Here is a 19,881-nt window from a genome sequence, read left to right as displayed (position 1 = left end):
AAGTTTCCCTATAAATCACTTTAATTGAAAGAAAACTTATCTCTGACCACTAGCCCCTGTTGTACAATTAGAAGAAATCTATTATCCTTGAAGGGTTTTGGTGGGTGCCAGGAAGTCTGGTCTATTATCTCTGAGACACTGTCTGTCCTTCAAGAAGGTCTGGTTTGCTATCACTGTGACACCAACTAACCATGCAAGTGGGCACCAACAATGAGTTTTCCGTAGCGAAAAGTTTGAAGGAGGGGTTGTTGTTAGCTCTGCATTCTAGACTTGTATCCAGTCGTATTGTTTTCCATCATCTATGTTCATACACTTCAGACTTTGTAACTAATCATATTGTTTTCCATCTGTGATGTATCCTGTTCTTTGTTCTCTTGTACTTTCTAAAACTATGTGAAAGCTAGTAAGCTTCACTTCTTGGTCTTTTGGCTGACTGAGTTGCTGAAAGAACCATTTTATTGGCAATTGGTAGCCTTACAAATAAATCCAATGTTCTCAAAACTTTGTGCCTCAGTTTACCTTAATTTCAGTTGTGACAGAAAGAAGCCAGAGAACCTGATAGTGGGGTGAGAAAGAAGAGCATTCCCGGACATAGAAGACAACCAGCGGAAAGGCATGGAGTTTGACAATGGACTGTTGTGTTCAAGGAATAGGAAGTAGCCCAATATAGTTGTATCATAGAGTGTGCGAAAGAGGATAACAGATAGGAAGACAAGAAAGAGAGAGATGGGCCAGGTTGTGAAGAGCTTTAAATAGCAAATAAGGGGCTTCCTATTTGATCCTGGAGGTAGTAGGGAGCCTTTGGAGTTTATTGGGTAGGTGAGGAGTTGGGGCAAGAAAAAGACATGCTCAGCAGCACTTCAGGAAGATGACTTTACCAACTGAATGGTTTGGAGTAGCCTTGAGAGAAGGCGATCAAGAAGGCTATTCCATCAGTGGGAAAAGTCTGTTTCTGCAGTGAGAGAGAAGCTAGGTCTTAGCCCTAGTTCCCAAGTGGGGACCCAGGGCTTTGGCTGCCTCCAGAGCTTCCAGCCCACAGACTGAAGGGGAATTGAGTGGCTGATCAGAGCGGGATTACAGGGATCTTTCTGCTGGTTCAAGATTCTCTTGCTTTGCCCATGCTTGTATCTGGGTCACAGTTCTGTGTGGCAGTCCTAGAGCTAGGAAGAGCACTGGTGTGGTGGATCTTGTAGTGGCGATGGAGAGGAAATCCTCCTCACAGTTCTAAGACAGGAAAGAGGGCTTGTCGTCACTCATAGACCAGAGCACAGGCCAAGAAAGGAGTAAACACCTCGCCCTTGATCATAGCACCTTGGAATAACTGAAAATTTACAGGTCCTTAGAAGTATCTCTGAAAACAGTTGTACAAACCTCTAAAGCTTGGGACAGTACATTCTCCACATTGGAAGCAGACCTCTACCTTAATGAAAAGTAATTGGCTGGGATCATGAGCAAACCTCGCAAGAAGTGTCAGACCATAGAATCTTTTTTTGGTAACAAAGAAGATCAAAACATACAACCAGAAGAAGACAACAAAGTCAAAGCTCCTACATCCAAAGCCTCCAAGAAAAATATGAATCAGTCCCAGGCCTTGGAAAAGCTCAAAAAGGATTTTGAGAAGCAAGTAAGAGAAGTACAGGAAAAACTGGGAAGAGAAATGAGAGTGATGCAAGAAAATCATGAAAAACAAGTCAACAACTTGCTAAAGGAGACCCAAAAAAATACTGAAGAAAATAACACCTTAAAAAATAGCCTAACCCAAATGGCAAAAGAAGTCCAAAAAGCCAGTGAGGAGAAGAATGCCCTAAAAAGCAAAATTGGCCATATGGAAAAGGAAGTCCAAAAGCTTGCTGAAGAAAATACTTCCTTAAAAATCAGAATGGAGCAATTGGAAGCTAGTGACTTTATGAGAAATCAAGACACTATAAAACAAATCCAAAAGAATGAAAAATTAGAAAACAATGTGAAATATCTCATTGGAAAAACAACTGACCTGGAAAATAGATCCAGGAGAGAGAATTTAAAAATTTTTGGACTATCTGAAAGCCATGATCAAAAAAAGAGCCTAGACATCATCTTTCAAGAAATTATCAAGGAAAACTGCCCTGATATTTTAGAACTAGAGGGCAAAATAGAAATTGAAAGAATCTACCGATCTCCTTCTGAAGGAGATCCCCAAAGGAAAACTCGTAGGAATATTGTAGCCAAATTCCAGAGTTCCCAGGTCAAGGAAAAAAATATTAAAGCAGCCAGAAAGAAACAATTCAAGCAGACTAGGGGAAGGGATATTCAGAATATATGCCATCTTGGGGTGGGGGGAGGGACAAGATGGGGTGAAAATTTGGAACTCAAAATCTTGTGGAAGTAAATGTTGAAAACTAAAAATAAGTAAATTTAAAATAAAAAAAAGGCCATTGCAATAATATGTTGATGGCTGTATATTCATACAGGAGAGAAAGGGGACATAGATGAGAAATGTAAAGATAGACATGATGAGATTTGACAACAAGTTAGATATTCAGGGTGAGTATGAGTAAGCAGTTGAGGATGACACTAAGATTTTGGCCTGTGGTGACTGAGAGAATGGTAACAATCTAGCAGTGATAGGAACGTTGGGATGAAGAGAGAGTTTAGGAAAGATGGTAAGTTTTGTTTTGGACATACTGAGTTAGGATGCCATCAGGACATCAGTTTGGGATAATGTGGAAATGGAGCTCAGGAATATTTGAATCCATAGGAACTGATGTGATCAGGAAAATAGAATAGAGGGAGGAGAGAAGAAAAGCTAGAACAGAGCCTTAGGAAAGCAGTGTCATGAAAACCAAGAGATGAAAAAATATCTAGGAAGAGATAGTAATTAGTAGTGTTAAACATTCCAGATAGTTCAAAGAGGATGAGGATTAAGAAAAGTTCAGTAGCTTTGGCAATTAAGAGATCAGTGGTACTGTCACCTAGGCGTGTATAAGCTATTGAATCTACTTTATCTGCTCCACAAATGACTTTATCGATGTCTCTTTAAACACAGAAGCAAGAGGGCTGTCATAGACAGGATGCCTATTTTGGAATAGAGGTTGGACTAAATGACATCTGAAATCCTCTTCAGGTCTTAAATTTTGATGCTTTTATGACATAGTATTCTAATGCTTATTGCTAATAATCCCCTAGCTTTTCTGTAAACTTACTTTCTATTATATGAAAGTTAATTTTTAAAAATAGATTGGATGAGACAGCTAAGTAGCACAGTGGATAGAGCACTGGCCCTGGAGTCAGGAGGACCTAAGTTCAAATCTGGCCTCAGACACATGACACTTATTGTCTGTGTGACCCTGAACAAGTCACTTAACCCCGATTGCCTCAAAAAAAAAAATTGGACTATTATCTTACATCATAATCCACAATAAATTCCATATGAATAAATGATCTAAAAATAAAAAAAATAATCACATCACCACAACAACAAAAAGGGAAGACAAAAGGTAGTGTCTTTGACAGATATGGATAAGGGACAAATTTGTTACCAGCTGTGTGGTATGGAAAATATTATAAAAGACAAAATAGATAATTTTTTATTATGTACACATAAGCAACTTTGGCACAAGTAAAATCAGCATGGCTGGGATAAGAGGAAAGGACATGGGAAGGAAAATTCTTTGCATTTAACATTTCTAATGAAAAATTGGACATCTAAATCAAAGCTAGCTGTTGTCATGAGAAAATGTTATAAATCACTGTTGATCAGAGAAATGCATATTAAAACAACTGTGAGGTACCACCTCACACCTATCAGATTGGCTAATATGACAGAAAAGGGAAATGACAGATATTGGAAAGGATGTAGAAAAATTGGGACACTAATACACTGTTGGTGGAGTTGTGAACTGATCCAAACATACTGGAAAGCAATTTGGAACTATACCCAAAGAGATATAAACTATGCATACCCTTTGCCTCAAGCAATGCCACTACTAGGTCTATATCCCGAAGAGATTTAAACAAAAAAAAAGGATCTACAAAAAATATATGTAGCAGCTCTTTTTGTGGTGGCAAAGAATTAGAAATTGAGGGGATGCCCATCAATTGGGGAATGGCTGAACAAGTTGTGTTATGTGATTGTAATGGAATACTATTGTGCTGTAAGAAACGACAAGCAGAATGGTTTCAGAAAAACTTGTAAGACATATATGAACTGATGCAAAGTGAAGTGGGTAGAATCAGGAAAACATTGAACACAGTAATATCAATACTGTATGATAGTCAACTGTGAATGACTTAGCTATTCTCAGAAATACAATGGTCCAAGACAGTTCCGAAGAACTTATGATGAAAAATGATATCCACCTCTAGAGAAAGAACTGATGGAATTTGAATGCGAATTGAAGGATACTTTTTAAAATTTTATTTTTCTTTCTTTTTTTTGGTGGTCTGGGTTTTGTTTTGCAACATGGTTAATATGGGAATGTGTTTTGCATGACTACACATGTATAAGCTACATAAAATTGCTTTGTCTTCTCAAGGAGGGTGGATAGGAAGGTGGGAGAGAGAATTTGGAACTCAAAGTTTTAAATAAATATTAAAAATTTGTTTTAAATGTAATTGGAAAAAATATATAAATTTTAAAACTCCCTTTGTTGTTTTTGAAATATTTATTGATGCTGTTGTAAAAAAAAATATCAAATTCCCAATGACTCTGCTCCATTCCATCCCCAACCTTAAAGGAAATTCCTTCATAACAAATAAAGTCATACAAAATGAATAAATATCGCCATATTTGGAAATATATACTTTATTACTTCTCTAACATAGTATCTGGCATGCTCTGATCTCAGAATTGGTCACCACATTAATCAGAGTTTGGAAGTGCCAGATTGTTTTTCCATGTATTTTCATCACTGTGAGAAGCAGTATGGAATGATGAATAAAGATGGCATCATAGTCCAGAGTCCTGCTTTTGATACTTACTGGCTGTTGAAATTGAGTAAATTGCTTAACCTCTCAGTACCCTCAGGAAACTATCTCATACTACTAGTGGCAATCTGCAGTGGTGGAGGTAGTGTCCTTATTAAGAAACTGAACCATTGAAACCATAGGTCAAGAAAAATTAGCCATCATGTAAATTCTAGTTCTGCATCAGTTCATGTCTTGCCAAGCTTCTCTGAATTCTTCATATTCATCATTTCTTACAGCATAATATTCCATTATATTCATATTACAATTTATTCAGCCATTCCCTAAAGAAAGAATACCAACTTTTCTTCCAATTCTTTGCCTCTATTAAAAAAAAAAAGTATTAAGCAGCTAGGTGGTGCAGTGAATTGAGTGTTAGACTTGGAATCAGGAAGTCCTTAGTTTGAATCTTACCTCAGACACTAGCTTTGTAACCCTGGGTTTCTTTAGCTATAAAATGAAGATAATAATACTGTGTACCTAACAGGGTGGTTGTGAGGATTAAATGAGAGAACACAAATAGTGTTTTGCACACTATGTAAATGCTAGCTACTATTATCAAACATATAGCACATTCCTCTTTGTCTTTGTCCTTGGGGTATAGTATAGTGGTGGTATCCCGAATTCAAATGACATTTCATTTGATGCCTTTTCAAATCAGTTGTAGATAGATGGACAGGTAGATATCTAGATAGATGGATGGATGGATGGATATCTAGATGGACAGACAGAGCTATATACATGTGAAGAAACAGAGTTCCTCACATTTAATGTACAGAATACATAAGAGAGCTAGGAACATGAGCTCCAGTGTGAGGTATAGGTATATAGACAGATATAATATACCTCTGAAATTTGTCAATTGACCTCCACATGTAGAGGAAGTCAAAATTCCCATCTGTAAGGAAAGCTCCTGATTTGTAGAGGACAACTTGGATAGGATCTCATCTTTAATATGCCCACCCGGGTAAAAGGGAATACTCACGTACATAAAGGATGATCCCAGACAGAATAATGCATATAATGGTTTCTCTTACTAGATTTAAGAGATGATGATGATGGTGATGATTTGTAGGTTTTTCTCTCATGGGTTCCACGAGACCTCCACTCTTCCAACTTTCGCTTTTGCTGAAGAAGAAAAAAATGTCTCCTGCATTTTTATGGACAAAACCTCTTCTCAATTACATTGATTGTCAAATAATAAAATTCCCAGAAGGAGCTAGTAGCCATCAGTTTTCTTTTAACAGTAAACAAGGGAGCAACAGAAATCAATTGGAGAACAGTTCCTTTGGAATGCCAACTGCTTGAGACTGCAGCAGATAGAGAACAGAATGGTAGTCTTTCCCTTTGCTCTTCCTCTTCTCTAAGCAAGGGGGAGAGGGGAATGGTGGAACAGAGAGTGTGAAGAGTTTGGACAGTTAACAAAAGTGGTGGTCATCCAGGGATAAGGAGGGGAAACAAAGGTATCAGGTACCTGATCTGGGAGGCTACCAACCCACTCTGGCATGACTCAATGATTTCTCTTTTCTCACTACTCTCCACTTCATCTACTTCTTCTACTTCATCTCTTCCACAGTCTCTCAGGCTCTATCCCACAGTTCCTGGTTGTTATCAACAACAATCCTTAAAAGTCCCAGAGACAGAGGCAGGTCACCCAGGGATAGCACACTCTCTCAGTCTGCCACCAGTACTACATCTGGCTAGGCTAAAACTAAACTTCATAGCCTCCTTCCCAGAATCTTCTTCCAATGCCTAGTTCAAATGTCATGGGTCTTTTTGCACACTGAGTAAAAGTGTACTCAGTTACCATAGTAGCTTCCAGCATCTTGATTCTCCCTGAAAACAATCCCTAGACTGGTAATCTGGGAGGAGCTACATTCCTCCCTGGGGCCAAAAATGTTTCAGTCTCTTGCAAAAATCAGCTGAGGAATACTTGAAACCTGCAAACATAGATCCCAAACACCAAAAGATACATCAATGCTATAAAATGACAAGGGTGATTATCCCAGAATCCTAGGTAATAATCCTATGGGACAGTACACAGCAAATACACATCAGCAGTACATGAAATACACATAACATGATACAAAGCTTTACTTTACCAACGACTTTAATGACCAGATGCCTAAATTACATGAAGGACAAAGCATATGCATGTCCTAATAATACATGCATATACATAATACAAAATCAAATAATTATAGACGGCAAAATAAAACAGTGCTAACAGTATCGATAGCACATGAAAGAGCAAAACATGAATAGTATTAGCATGTACACAAACATCAAACAGCAAGATAGTATATAGCTAAAACAGGTATTACTATCCCACATTAATAACTAGTATTGATGAATAAACATAATAGCAAAATAAAACAAGCATGAATCACATAAAATAATTAATGTGTTACATCAATAAACATGCAATTCCATGTAAGTCAGTGGTATTAAACTCAAAGAGAAATAGATCTCTGCTGGCTGAATATTGACTTAGAACACCACAAATTAACATCCATGTTGCATTTTTATTTTGTTAAATATTTTCTAATTACATTTTGATTTCGTTTCAGAGGTGGAGTTTTGCTGCTTCTTGCACCTCTGGTGTAATACATCACTTGGGCAAATTTCAGCATTGTTATCCAGCCAAGTGTGTAACCGTCTCTCCATTTTCATCTGTAATATCGTATTAGTTTGTTCACAGGTTGAACGAGTCTGGGTCTTTTGTAAGCTGATGACCTTTCTAACTCTACACCTGTCTTCCCACAGCCCCTCCAATATTTAACACTTCTGTCTTTTGTCTTCTTTGTCCATCTGGTGGATGTGAGTGAGGTGAAGTTGCAGTTGTTTCAATTTGCATTTTATCTTATTACTAGTTTGATTATTCTTTCAAGTGGTTATTCATAGCTTTCCTTTTTTTTTTTAACTCCCAGTTTCTATCCTTTGGCCACTTATCCATGAGGGCAAGAATGGCTCTTGTTCTTAAACATCTGTATTGATTCTCTCTACACCTTCCATATCTGACCACTATAAAATATATTTGCTGTGAAGAGTTTTTTCCCAATTAATTATCTCTTCTTACTATAATTTCATTAATTTTGTTTGTACTTTTTATTTTTTATGAAATTGAAATTGTCCATATCATTTTTTATGATCGCTTCTGTCCCTTATTTTAGTTATGAATTTATTCCTGCTCTCTAGCCATGTTTGTACAAGGGTAAATCCTTCTATTCTCCTCTATTTTTTAAAAAATGATGGTTACATTATTATTATTTTTTATATCTAAGTTGAGGTTCCATTTAGAGTTTATTATGGCATATGATATAAATATTTTTTATCTAAACCTTACTTTTTGCAAACAATTTTGCAGTTGTCCCCACAAATTCTTGTCTCATAGGGAGTCCTTAACCCCAGTAATGAATGTTCTTGGAGGAAAAAGTTCCTTTGACTAAAGTTTATTATCAGAGATGAGTGGCTGGTCAAAATATGGTATATGAATGTAATAGAATATCATTGCATTGTAATTAACAAATAAAAATAGGAAGCAACATGAGAAAGCGTATGAAGTGAAGCAAACTAAAGCAGAATGAGAACAATGTACACAACAACTACAAAAATTGAAATGAAAGCAACACACAAAGTTGAAAGTTGAATAATTACAGTGACTAGTTTTGAACTCCAAAGACAAGATGAAGAAATGTACCTCCCTCCATAGAACAGAAAGATGGGAGACTAGGAGTACAGATTATCATATCCACTGTCAGACATAGTTACTGTGCAATCAAATAGTCAATAAACATTTATCCTGTGGTTGGCGCTGGGGATACAAAAACAAACCCAAAATAATCCCCGTCCTCATGGAAGTAATATCTTAAAGAGGGAGACAACACTGTCTTTGTCACAAGAGGAAGGCTCATTGAGTGGGTTGGGAGGTACATCAGGTAATGACTAATATTTAGAAAGGCTTCAATAAAACTTTTCAAAAAACCTATTATTAAACAAGACTATTGGGCATATGTTGCTGTTGTTGGGTCATTTCAGTCATGTCCGACTCTCCGTAACTCCATTTGGGGTTTTCTTGGCGTAGATACTGGAATGGTTTGTCGTTTCCTTTTCTAGCTCATTTTACACATGAACAACTGATGCAAAGAGTTAAGTGATTCGCTCAGGGTCACAGCTAGTTAAGTGTCCGAGGCAGGATTTGAGCTCAGGTCCTCCTGACTTCAGGGCCAGTGCTCTATGCACTGTGCCACCTAACTAGAGAGGGAAGAGTTTCATATACATCAAAATATTCATAGCATTTCTTGTTGCAAAACAAAATAAAATAAAAACACCCCTAAAAAAAACAACAACAACATAGAAACAAGTGGGTATACATTAGTTGGGGAATGGCTAAATAAATAAAGCTATATGAATATGGTATAATATCATTGTGATATAATAGAAAACAAATATGAAGAATTGAGAAATAGGAAGACTTCTGTCAACTGATACAGCGTGAAATAATCAGAACCAGGGAAAAATATACACAGTGACTATAATTAATGTAAAAGAAGATAACATTAAAGATCATTAGGACTTAGATCAATGGACTGATCAATCCTGAGTCCAGAGAACTAATGATAAAACATACCTATGTCCTAGAAGGAGAGGTTATGGACTATAAATGTAGAATGTGCATATGCTATCAGACATTTTCTTTTTTCTTTTGGCTAGGCAAGGGGGTTAAGTGACTTGTCTAGGGTCACACAGCTAGTAAGTGTTATGTGTCTGAGGTCGGATTTGAACTGAGGTCCTCCTGACTCTAGGGCCGGTGCTCTATCCACTGCGCCACCTAGCTGCCCCCAGATATTTTCATTGTCTCATTTTATTGACTATACTCCTATCATATTATGAAGGCTTGTCAGAGAGTGGAAAAAAGAAAAATGACAGTGATGTCATTAAAACTTTTTTATAAATTAAACTTTGTTGGAAAAAATAAGGAAACTATCTGAGCTACAAATATCTTGACATCAAAATATAATCCTCTTAATAAGCTGCTTAAGAGCCAATGTAAATAGTTTGATTAAACCTGCATATTTCCTACCTGAGGTAGTTTTTAAAATGGTCACAATAATTAAATATCTGTGAGATTTTTGTAATGTGTATCTACAGATGTGATTTTTGTTAGCTTTCAGCGCTATTTCCCTTAAACCCATAGACAGATTCTAATTTAACCCACAAAAAAAAAAATATTGCCCCATGCTGGATGAGTGCTAATTTTCATAAGTGGGTTAGCAGTGTGCTTTTAGAAAATGTCACACAATAAAGTTCTTGATTAAGGTAGGCATAGACTTTCTGTTATTAGCAGCTTTCTGTCTTCACAGAGCCTTTTATGTATCTCATTAACATTTTGGCAGACTTACCCTTGGCAAGGATCAGGTCAAGGCCCCTTGCCAAGTACACACAGAAGTAGGCAGCTAGCTACTCGTCTTTCCATTCCAACTGTTTTCCTATGCCTTGCCTGTTTGTTGACAACAGTTGCCTTCATGCTGTCACATTAAAAATAACAAGTCAGTGAAAGCATGAGTGAGCAGAGAACTTGAGCTATGAAAGCTTGAGTTATCAGTGTAGGCAACTGACTCCCCTGACCTTGGACAAGCCACTGACCTTTCATTCAATTTTGCCATTTGTTCCTGGAGCTGACACATTTATCAAGGCAGTAGATTAACTAGTACTTCCAAATTACCCTCTATTTAAAATAAGTATTGAATGTGCCCCAAATAGCCACTGTCTCAAAGAGTAAATGTGCTAAATTTCACAAACCTCCTACCCACACCGAAAAAGATGAGCAATGGAAGAGAAGAAAAAAAAAAAGGCCTAGTCAATATTAGCAAAGGGAAATGGATAAATGAAGTAGCTATTGAGGTAATATACATCATTCAGGTACAAAATGTGAGACTGTTAGAATTACCCACAGCACTCTCCTTCCTATGTCATCTAAACAGTTGCCCCTGTTGCCTACCTGGCAAAAAGAGAAAACAAGTGGAATGGCAAAGGGCAGTATTATACTTTTATCACTAAAATAAGATGAGAGAATGTAAAGTTAGACCGATGAAGGCCAATGAACACCTCATTTGGGTAGTTGTCATCAGATGACAGGTGGAGCTTATTTAAGGTTTACAGGTACACATTTCACATGTAGATGATTGAGAAAAACAATAGTAGAAAACAATTCCTTTAACTGTAGTTTTCCTACAAATATGTAATTCTTAATTTTTAAAACCAGCATAATATTCCATTTAGAAGGGTTAAATGAAAAATAAACCTCTAAGCACAAATTAAGTACCCTTGTCATCACTTAACTGCTATAAGCTTCTCTTATCTAGTTATTTGCTTTCTTTTTTTACCTAAAGGAAGTCCATTTCTTTCTCATCTCCAGGATTACCCTTTCTCAGTTCTTGGTCCTGTCTATTCTTAGCCCTTGGCTGCTCTTCAAAGAAAAGGTGTTAATTACCTCCTTAACATTTCTCTTTTTCCTCTGTGAATAGTAACTGTTTTTCATTTCTCTTCAACTCTCTCTTTAGCTATTTTAGCCCATCCCTCTTGGTGAATGGTTTCTTCATTTTCTAGCCTGACTTCTTAAAGAAGATCGATATATTTTTAAAAATATTTTTTATATTCAATAAATGTTTATTTTTTTTTAAATATCACCAACATTTCCCAATGAGTCATTTCCCCACTAACCCCAGAAAAAGCAAGCCCATAAGTGGTTGTTATTAAGTTTTTTCAATTGTGTCTGACTATTCATGACTATTCATTTGGGTTTTCTTGGCAAAGATACTTGCCAGTGCCTTCTCCAGCTCATGTTACAGATGAGGAACTGAGGCAAACAGGGTTCAGTGACTTGCTCAGGGTCATACAGCTAGCTAGTAAATGTTTGACACCAAATTTTAACTCAGGAAGAGGAGTCTTCCTGCCTCCAGGCCTAGCACTCTATCCACTCCACCACCTAATAAATCCTTATAACAAAGAAGAAACAACAGATCAGCAACATTAACCAGTATATAGGAATATACAAAATATATGTAAATATGTGTACATATACATATATATAATGTGATATTATATGCAATTTTCCCACACCTGTGTTTTCCTGTATCTGAAAAGGGGAGGGGGTAAAGCAACTTCTCTTATTTGAGACCTGTTTTGATTTTTATAAGTTTTCATTCAACTTTGATATTTCTGTTGTTCTTTCCATTTACATTTATTGGAGATACTGTGTATATTATTTACCTGGTTCTGTTTACTTCACTTGGTATAGTGCAGATTTCTTTCCATGCTTCTCCGTATTCATATTTGTTATTTCTTATTACACAGTAATATTCCATTACATTTACAGGTCACAATGTGCTTATCCATTCTCTAGTCAACAAGCATTGACTTTGTTTCCAATTCTTTGCCAGTACAAAAAATGTTGCTATAAATATTTTGCTGCATGTAGGGCCTTTCTTTTTGACATTGACCTCCTTAGGATATGTACCTAGCATGGGATCTCTAGGCCAAAAGGTGTAGACATTTCAGTCACTGTACTTGCATAATTCCAAATTGCTCTCCATAATGGGACTCTTTTATCTTTTGAACATTAAAATTCACCAAGTTAAATAGAAAATGTTTTGGGAAAGGTTACAGAAGGATGATAGATTTCATAACTTGAAATGAATTGTTCATTTTCTAGGTGACAGTCTCGTTCTAGATCAGCTGCCCTGCTGTGTCAAATTTCTGTGTTCATGTTTCATTAGGAAACTTCAAAGACATAATCAACAATTCAGCTTCCACAGTGCAGTCTTTCCTAGTTAAGTCCTCTGGAACAAGCTTCAGTATGGGCTAGATTGCCATTATACTATCATGGAACTCTGTCCTTCCCCATCCCTCACTGAAGTCACATTTTGTGACCTGGAGGGTTACAGCCAAAGACCTCAGAAGCTCGCTCTCTCTGTTTTTGTTTTGTTTTTAACTTAGGATTGGGTTCTCCCTTTCTCACTCAGGCTGGAAGAACAGGGGCTAGTTATGCCCTTCCTTAGGCAACTTGGTGGCCCCAGTTCTGGGGGCTTATCATACTAAGGCTGAATTTTGGTCAGACACCCATCAGCATAGTCCACTGCATCCCAGAACTTCCAAGCTCAAGAGATCTGCCAGCCTTTGCCTCCCTGATTCCTGATTACAAGTGCAGGGAGTATGCTAGTAAGTGTTTAACATCAGCCCTCCAGGAAATAGAAATGTACGCTGAACACTTTTATGTTTAATTGGCATTATTAGCATTCTCACCATCATTTTCTTGATGACAATCAACAAAACAATTTGTAGCATTTAACAATTTGCTCTCAAGACCTGGTTAGAGCTGGCTTCAGCACACTCCTGGCTATGTGTCTGCCTTCTTTTAAAAGGTTCTCCCTGGGACAACTAGGACCTGAGTTCAAATCTGGCCTCAGACCAAACACTTGACACTTATAACTGTGTGACCCTGGGCAGGTCACTTAATCCCAATTGCCTAAATAAATAAATAAATAAATAAATAAAAGGTTCCCTCTGGTTGCAATCCTGTGTACTTTATTTTATACATAAAAAAAAAAAAGTTATTCTGAGAAGGGTTCACAAGACTGCCCAAAAGTCCATGACATATAAAGGATGGAGGCTCTTGCTCTAGCGTTAGTAGTTGGGGGAGGGAGAGGGTTGTCTGGGTTTGGAAAGGTGGGCACAGTTAGTTTTCAATTGTATGCTCATAAGAAAATTGTTTTTAAGTTGTGCACTTCTATGTGTCAATATATCCAAACAAATTATCGGCATAGTGAATAGAGAGATGGCCTCAAAGTCAGGAAAACACGATGCTGTAGGCCAGGATACTATGAAACAGACACTGAGAAAATCAGATTAATTTCTCAAATTTGAGGCAATATGGAACTTGTATCTGTGCTGCTTTGGGGGAATGACAGGTAGTCAATGAGCATATTTACTGGTAACCAACTAAAGATAGCTGGGGCAGCCAGGTAATACAGTGGATGGAGCACTGTGATTAGAATCAGGAAAACTCATCTTAATGAGTTCAAGTCCAGCTTTGGACACTTACTGGCTGACCCTGGGCAAGTCACTCACCCTGTATGCCTCAGTTCCTCATCTGGAAAAGGAAATGGCAAACCATTCCAGTATCTGTGCCAAGAAAACTAAAAATGGGGTCACAAAGACTGAGACACATGAACAACAAAGACAGCTGTGCTCAGCTGTTCTTCTCACTAAAGTAATTGTTTACCTGAACAGTTAAAAAAAAAAAAGGTCCCCTGGGTGATCAACTCATCCAGCTCAGCAGCCAATTAAGAGACTCATACATTGCAAGACCCTGCTTCTGGTTAAAAGAACCCCTCCTCTCCTTCTCCGACCAACCCTGTAAGATTCCAGAGTGAACTGGAAGCTGGCAGAGAATACCTACACGTTTTGTGCAGCCTACCAGGAAGGGCAAATCTAAGCATGTTCCATGACTCCATTACAGTTAGAACCATAGAGAAAAGTTGTCCAAGTTCAGATTAATATCCTCGAACCACATAATACTATGTTTCCCTATGCAGAGCTAATTGCTCCCATGGACATAGGAATAGGGAGAGGGATAAGGATAAGGAAAGGGAAAAGGATAAGGGTAGGTAAAGGGAAAAGGATAGGAAAGGGATAAGGATAAAGTGTTTTCAGTTGCCTCACATTGAATTTAAGCTGCTGATCTTGGACTCATCAACACCAGGTTCTGATCAGTGGACCCAACTAATGATACTGGTGGATCACTTTTGGAGGGAACTCAAAATTTATTGTTCCTTCTATGCATCGGGGTTTGTTTCTCAGCCATGTGGATTTAGAAAGGCCAGTCCATTAAAAACCAATGAATTAGGCTAGTGATACTGTTCAATTAATTCAGTCAATCTAGAGATTGATTTATCAGTTGGTAGGTTGATCTGATTCTGGATTTCAAGCAATAGCAAACACAGCTGCAAATTCCTAAAACCAAACACTACAGAGTTCATTGATATAATAGACAAGCCACCAGTGATAAACAAGGGGAAAAAAAAGATACAAGGATACACACATGTGCCAATCTACTCTATTGGCCACCCCATTTCTCAGCTGTCCTGAGAGTCAGGACAGTCTCAGCTGGCCCCTTCTGAGGCAAAGTAGAACAGATTCTAGTTAGTTCCTGGAACAGTAGCCCTGTCCAGAGCTGAAGGGGAAGTTAAGTAACAATACTTAGGGGTAGCATTATTTTTACTCAGAAAGGCAAAGGGAGCCTGGTCTCTTTCAGATGCACCAGCAGATATATAAATTGATAGATATTGGTAGAATTCCTTCTGTTTTTCCATCTTTCCCTGTGCATTATCCCTCTGAAGACTATTCTAATCCTAAGGACAACCTCCAGTTACTTTTCCCCCTTCTGAAGTGCAATACTTTGTTCTGGCCTGGTTCCTCTTTCAAAATCCCAAGCTCCAGTTAAGCTGCTTGGCTTCAGCTTTACACTCTACTCTGGCCTTCTTGCCCTTTCACAGCTCTGCCCTTGCCAAACTACAACCCTATATAACCCCAAGTACTTCTACTCCTACTCATGTGCTGAATGAGGAAATCACTCAACTGTGCTGTGGGTGTGCACTACAAATTTATCTAATGTCAACTGGTTGCTCTTTGCTCTCCACAATCCTACTCTTCTCTGTAATCACACTCACCCACTGCTCAAATGGATCCATGATCCAAATGATTTGGCGTTCCCTCCAAGAATGCAAACCTCAACATATCCATGCCTACCAATCCAGTGTGACCCTAATCTGTGTTCTCCCCAAAGAAAATAGGAGGGGGAGGGGTGATGGGAGAGGTTTACTTACTATGTGCTAGGCACTAGGCTAAGTGCCTGCCTATCTACTGTAACCCCAACCCACATTTTCCCAAAAGAACATTGTCGGGGCCAGTGAAGATCTTGGGAGGGGAGATTTACTTATTATGTGCCTGGCACTGGGCTAAGTGCCTGCCTATCCAATGTGACCCTAATCCATGTTCTCCCAAAACAACATGGGAGAGGGAGTGGGGTGGTAGTGATGGTGAAGATAATGGGAGAGGAGTGTCCTAGAGGCTTTCCTGGCTTTCTCGTAACATCACAAAGGCTCCGGCACTCTGATTTTCCCCGTCATTTCCCACTTTTGCCATGAAACCCTGTTCATCTTTCTTTTTCATATATGATGACACTCACCCTCTCCTCCTGTTCTTTGGAGTTCATTATATGTTGTAGCCCTCTCACATGGACTAGAGATTTCAAACACACAGCCCCCTCCAACACAGTTTGACAGAATCAGATTAAGATGAAATAGTATTAAAGGTGAAATAGTATTAATTGGGAAATATTTAACAAAATAAATAAAAATTCAATGGAACATAGATAATGTCAATATGTGGTTTTCTGAGTCAATCTATGGCTCACAAAGATTCTTCTGTTTCTATCCTCTGTTTCTATTTGAGTTTGACATCACTGGTCTAAATTTGTTGGTTCCTTGTCCTTCTGTTACACTCACTTCTCAACCTCTTATAATCAAGTTTCCAAGTTTCCTACAACTCAGCAAACTGCTCTCCCAGTGGATATTTGGGGGATATGTTCAATAAATTATGATAATCTGATAAATTACCCTTGCAGGACATAGTGGATATATACATGTATATATATGAATTCAAATTTGACCTCATACACTTACTAGTTGCGTGACCATGGGCAAGTTACTTAACATCTGTTCACCTCAGTTTCCTCACCTATAAAATGAGGATAATAATAGCACCTACCTCCCAGGCTCGTAAAGATCAAATCAAATAAGATCATATTTGTTAAACACTTAGCTCAGTGTCTGGCACAAAGTAGGTGTTTAATAAATGCTTGTTCCCTTCCCTCTCCTATAGCAAGCCACCCCTCTAAAGAACCAAGTTGGATTGTCTCCGTAGCCCTTTGATAAAGAATGTCACATGAGATAATGGTCCTTAGATTTCTCATTTTTCAGACCATTGCCCCACTTCCAGGATAACCTAGGAAATTTATTCTCTGACTCGACCCAGAGTGTTGTCATCAACTATGCTTACAAACAAACACATGTTCACAAGGCTCAAAGAATGAAAAGGATTACTTACAGGCCAATGAAATTCATATAAGGAACCAAAGGAAATAATGATACCTGTTTTATGAGTAAGACTTTTTAAGAGGCCTCTGTTGTCTCAGTCACAATCACTGCCCTGAGTCAGGTGGGAACTCCTTCTAGTACAGAGTTTCGTAACCCAATTGTCCTGAGATCCCTTAGGTCCATGGATAGATTTCAGGATTTTAGCTAATTTTTAAAAAAATATTTTGATAAATTGCTTGCCTTCTCAGGGAGGGGTAAGGGAAAGGAAGGAAGGAGGGAATTTGGATTCAAAATTTAAAAAAAAAACTTAAAATTGTTTTTACATGTAATTGGAAAAAAATAAATTATCTTAAAAATATTTTGATATGGTATTTCAATATAATTGGCTTGCTTTGTGATTCTATGTATTTTATTTAATGCATTTTAAAACATTTATAACCCACAGTTCTTAGTTCCCAGTTCACCCTCAGTGCAGACACCATGAACTGAACCAGTGAGAGAGGAAGGACTTCTTCCCCTGTTCTCCCTTTTATTCTGGCTTCAAGAAGTGAGTTTGGGGATGTTTGTTTCTATTCTGTATTGTTTGTCCTCCTCAGTTTCAGGTGCCAGAGGTGATCTACATGGAACTGGAAGTTCAAGCCATGGCAACCTTGAAGGCAGGATTGTAGGCAGGATGGTGTAGCCAGCCAGGCTGGCCTGAAGCCTTGAGAAGCCAGGGTGCCTGGCACTTGATCTCAAGGAGAATATAGACCTGGAACTGGGATCTTCATCCTCTGGACCAAGGTAGAAAGAGCAGTAGAAAAAAAGTGGCTGAAAAGAACAGCAGAAAAGTGATAGGAAATAGTGGCTGAAAGAAAGTGACCGGCTCAGTCTTGCCAGTTTTAAAGACACATGGAGCCAATTAAAAGAGGCTACCCCTACCCTCATAGGAGGGAATGAGGAGGCCTTCGTGTTAGACAATCTGGACACACGTAGCTGATCACCCACGTGGTAAGGGATATAGAGGGCTCCAATGTTAGACAATTTTGTCATGCTCTAATGGCCCCTCAAGGGCCCCTCCATGTTAGGCAAACTGGGTAAGACCAGACAAACCCTTGTTGTTGTTGTTCAGTCGTGTCTTGCCTCAGTTTCCTCATCTATAAAATGAGCTGGAGAAGGAAATGACAAACCACTCTAGTATCTCTGCCAAGAAAGCCCCAAAGCGGGTCATGAAGAGTCCAGCACAACTGAACAACAAGTTTTGTTTGGCCTTCATGTAATTTGATTTCTCTCTTTTTAAAGTCCATTGGGTTATTTGCCTTTCATGGGTCTTTGAGTAGTCATTTCTACTTCATATTTTAGCTCCATTAAATTCAACAGGCTTTTTCTAAGCACCTACATGCTTGCCTTTTGTGCTAGTTGCACAAATGGAAAACAGGATCTGCTCTCAAGTTTACATTCTAGTGATGGGCACAGATCATATTAAAAATAAGAAATAACCAATTTTAAATTCTGAATAGAGTAGGATAAGAAAAGGGGGAGCTCTGGGAGGGAAGGGGACACTAGAAAAATATTGAATGGTCTTAAAAATCATATTCTGGCTTGAACCACCCAAGAGAGTAAAACTGATGTAATTCTGTTCAATTTGACAGTGTTAGTCCCACTAAAGAGAGCCATTGTGCATGACTTGACTATGTGTAAAGTTAAAGGAGCTGAAAGGAAAATGACATTTTATTCCAGGGAGGCAAAAAAAGCTTTTGAATTTTTCTGATATGAAATGATTTATTCACAAAACTGAGAAAACACACAAGATGATCTAATAGCTAATTATGTGATGAGTGATGCAAAATAAAGATTGAGAGACTTAGAAGATAGCTATTATTTTTCAATCTTTTTATTGAGAACTGAAAAAATTGTTATAAAGTAAAAGATTTTAAATAATTTGACAAAACAAAACCTTTAAAACAATGCCCTATCATGTGGATCCTCAGTCAATATCATTTGAGGTCATTAAATGTCAAAGATGATAGACTGCTGGACCTGGAATCAAGAAGATCTGAGTTCAAATCCAGCTCAGACACTAACTAGCTGTGTGACCCTATGTTGTTGTTATTCATCCTTCATTCTTAAAGAGGACCAATGACATCAGGAGGGGAATGTCTCGACTTGTCAGTGAATTGGATTTCAGTGAGGCAGAGCTGTGCAAAGATATCAGCCTCACTCTCTCCTCCAGAGTCATCCAAGTCAAGTGGCAAGACAGAAGATGACTGGAGATGACCCAGGATGTGATGCTAAGCAAGTTATTGAACCACTGCCTTCCTCAGTTTCCTCATCTGTAAAATGGGGACAATCACATCACCTATCTACTCTTATGAGAATAAAATGAGATACTATTTGCAAAGCTCTTGGCAAAGCTTAAGGGGGCAGCTGGGTGATGCATTGGATAGAGTATAGGGCCGGAAGTCAGGAAGATTCATCTTCCTGAGTTCAAATCTGGCCTTAGACATTTACTGGCTCTGTGACCCCGGGCAAGTCACTTAACCCGTTTGTCTCAGTTTCCTCATCTGTAAAATGAACCAGAGGTTATGGCTAACCACACCAGTATCTTTGCCAAGACAGTTCCAAATGGGGTCATAGAGAGTCAGACATGAGTGAAACAACTGAACAACAATAAATGGCAAAGCTTAAAGCTCTTATTTAATGATGGAACATCACTGTGTGGGTCACCTAGAACTTGGGGTAGGTTCTGAAGATGGAGGCCTGCAGGTCAGAGCAAAAATCCCTAGCTTGCCTTTACCAT

The sequence above is a fragment of the Vombatus ursinus genome, unplaced genomic scaffold, assembly GCF_900497805.2.
Source record: "Vombatus ursinus unplaced genomic scaffold, bare-nosed wombat genome assembly UNPS02014807.1, whole genome shotgun sequence".
Lineage (NCBI taxonomy): Eukaryota > Metazoa > Chordata > Mammalia > Diprotodontia > Vombatidae > Vombatus > Vombatus ursinus.
This window is presented reverse-complemented; position numbering follows the sequence as displayed.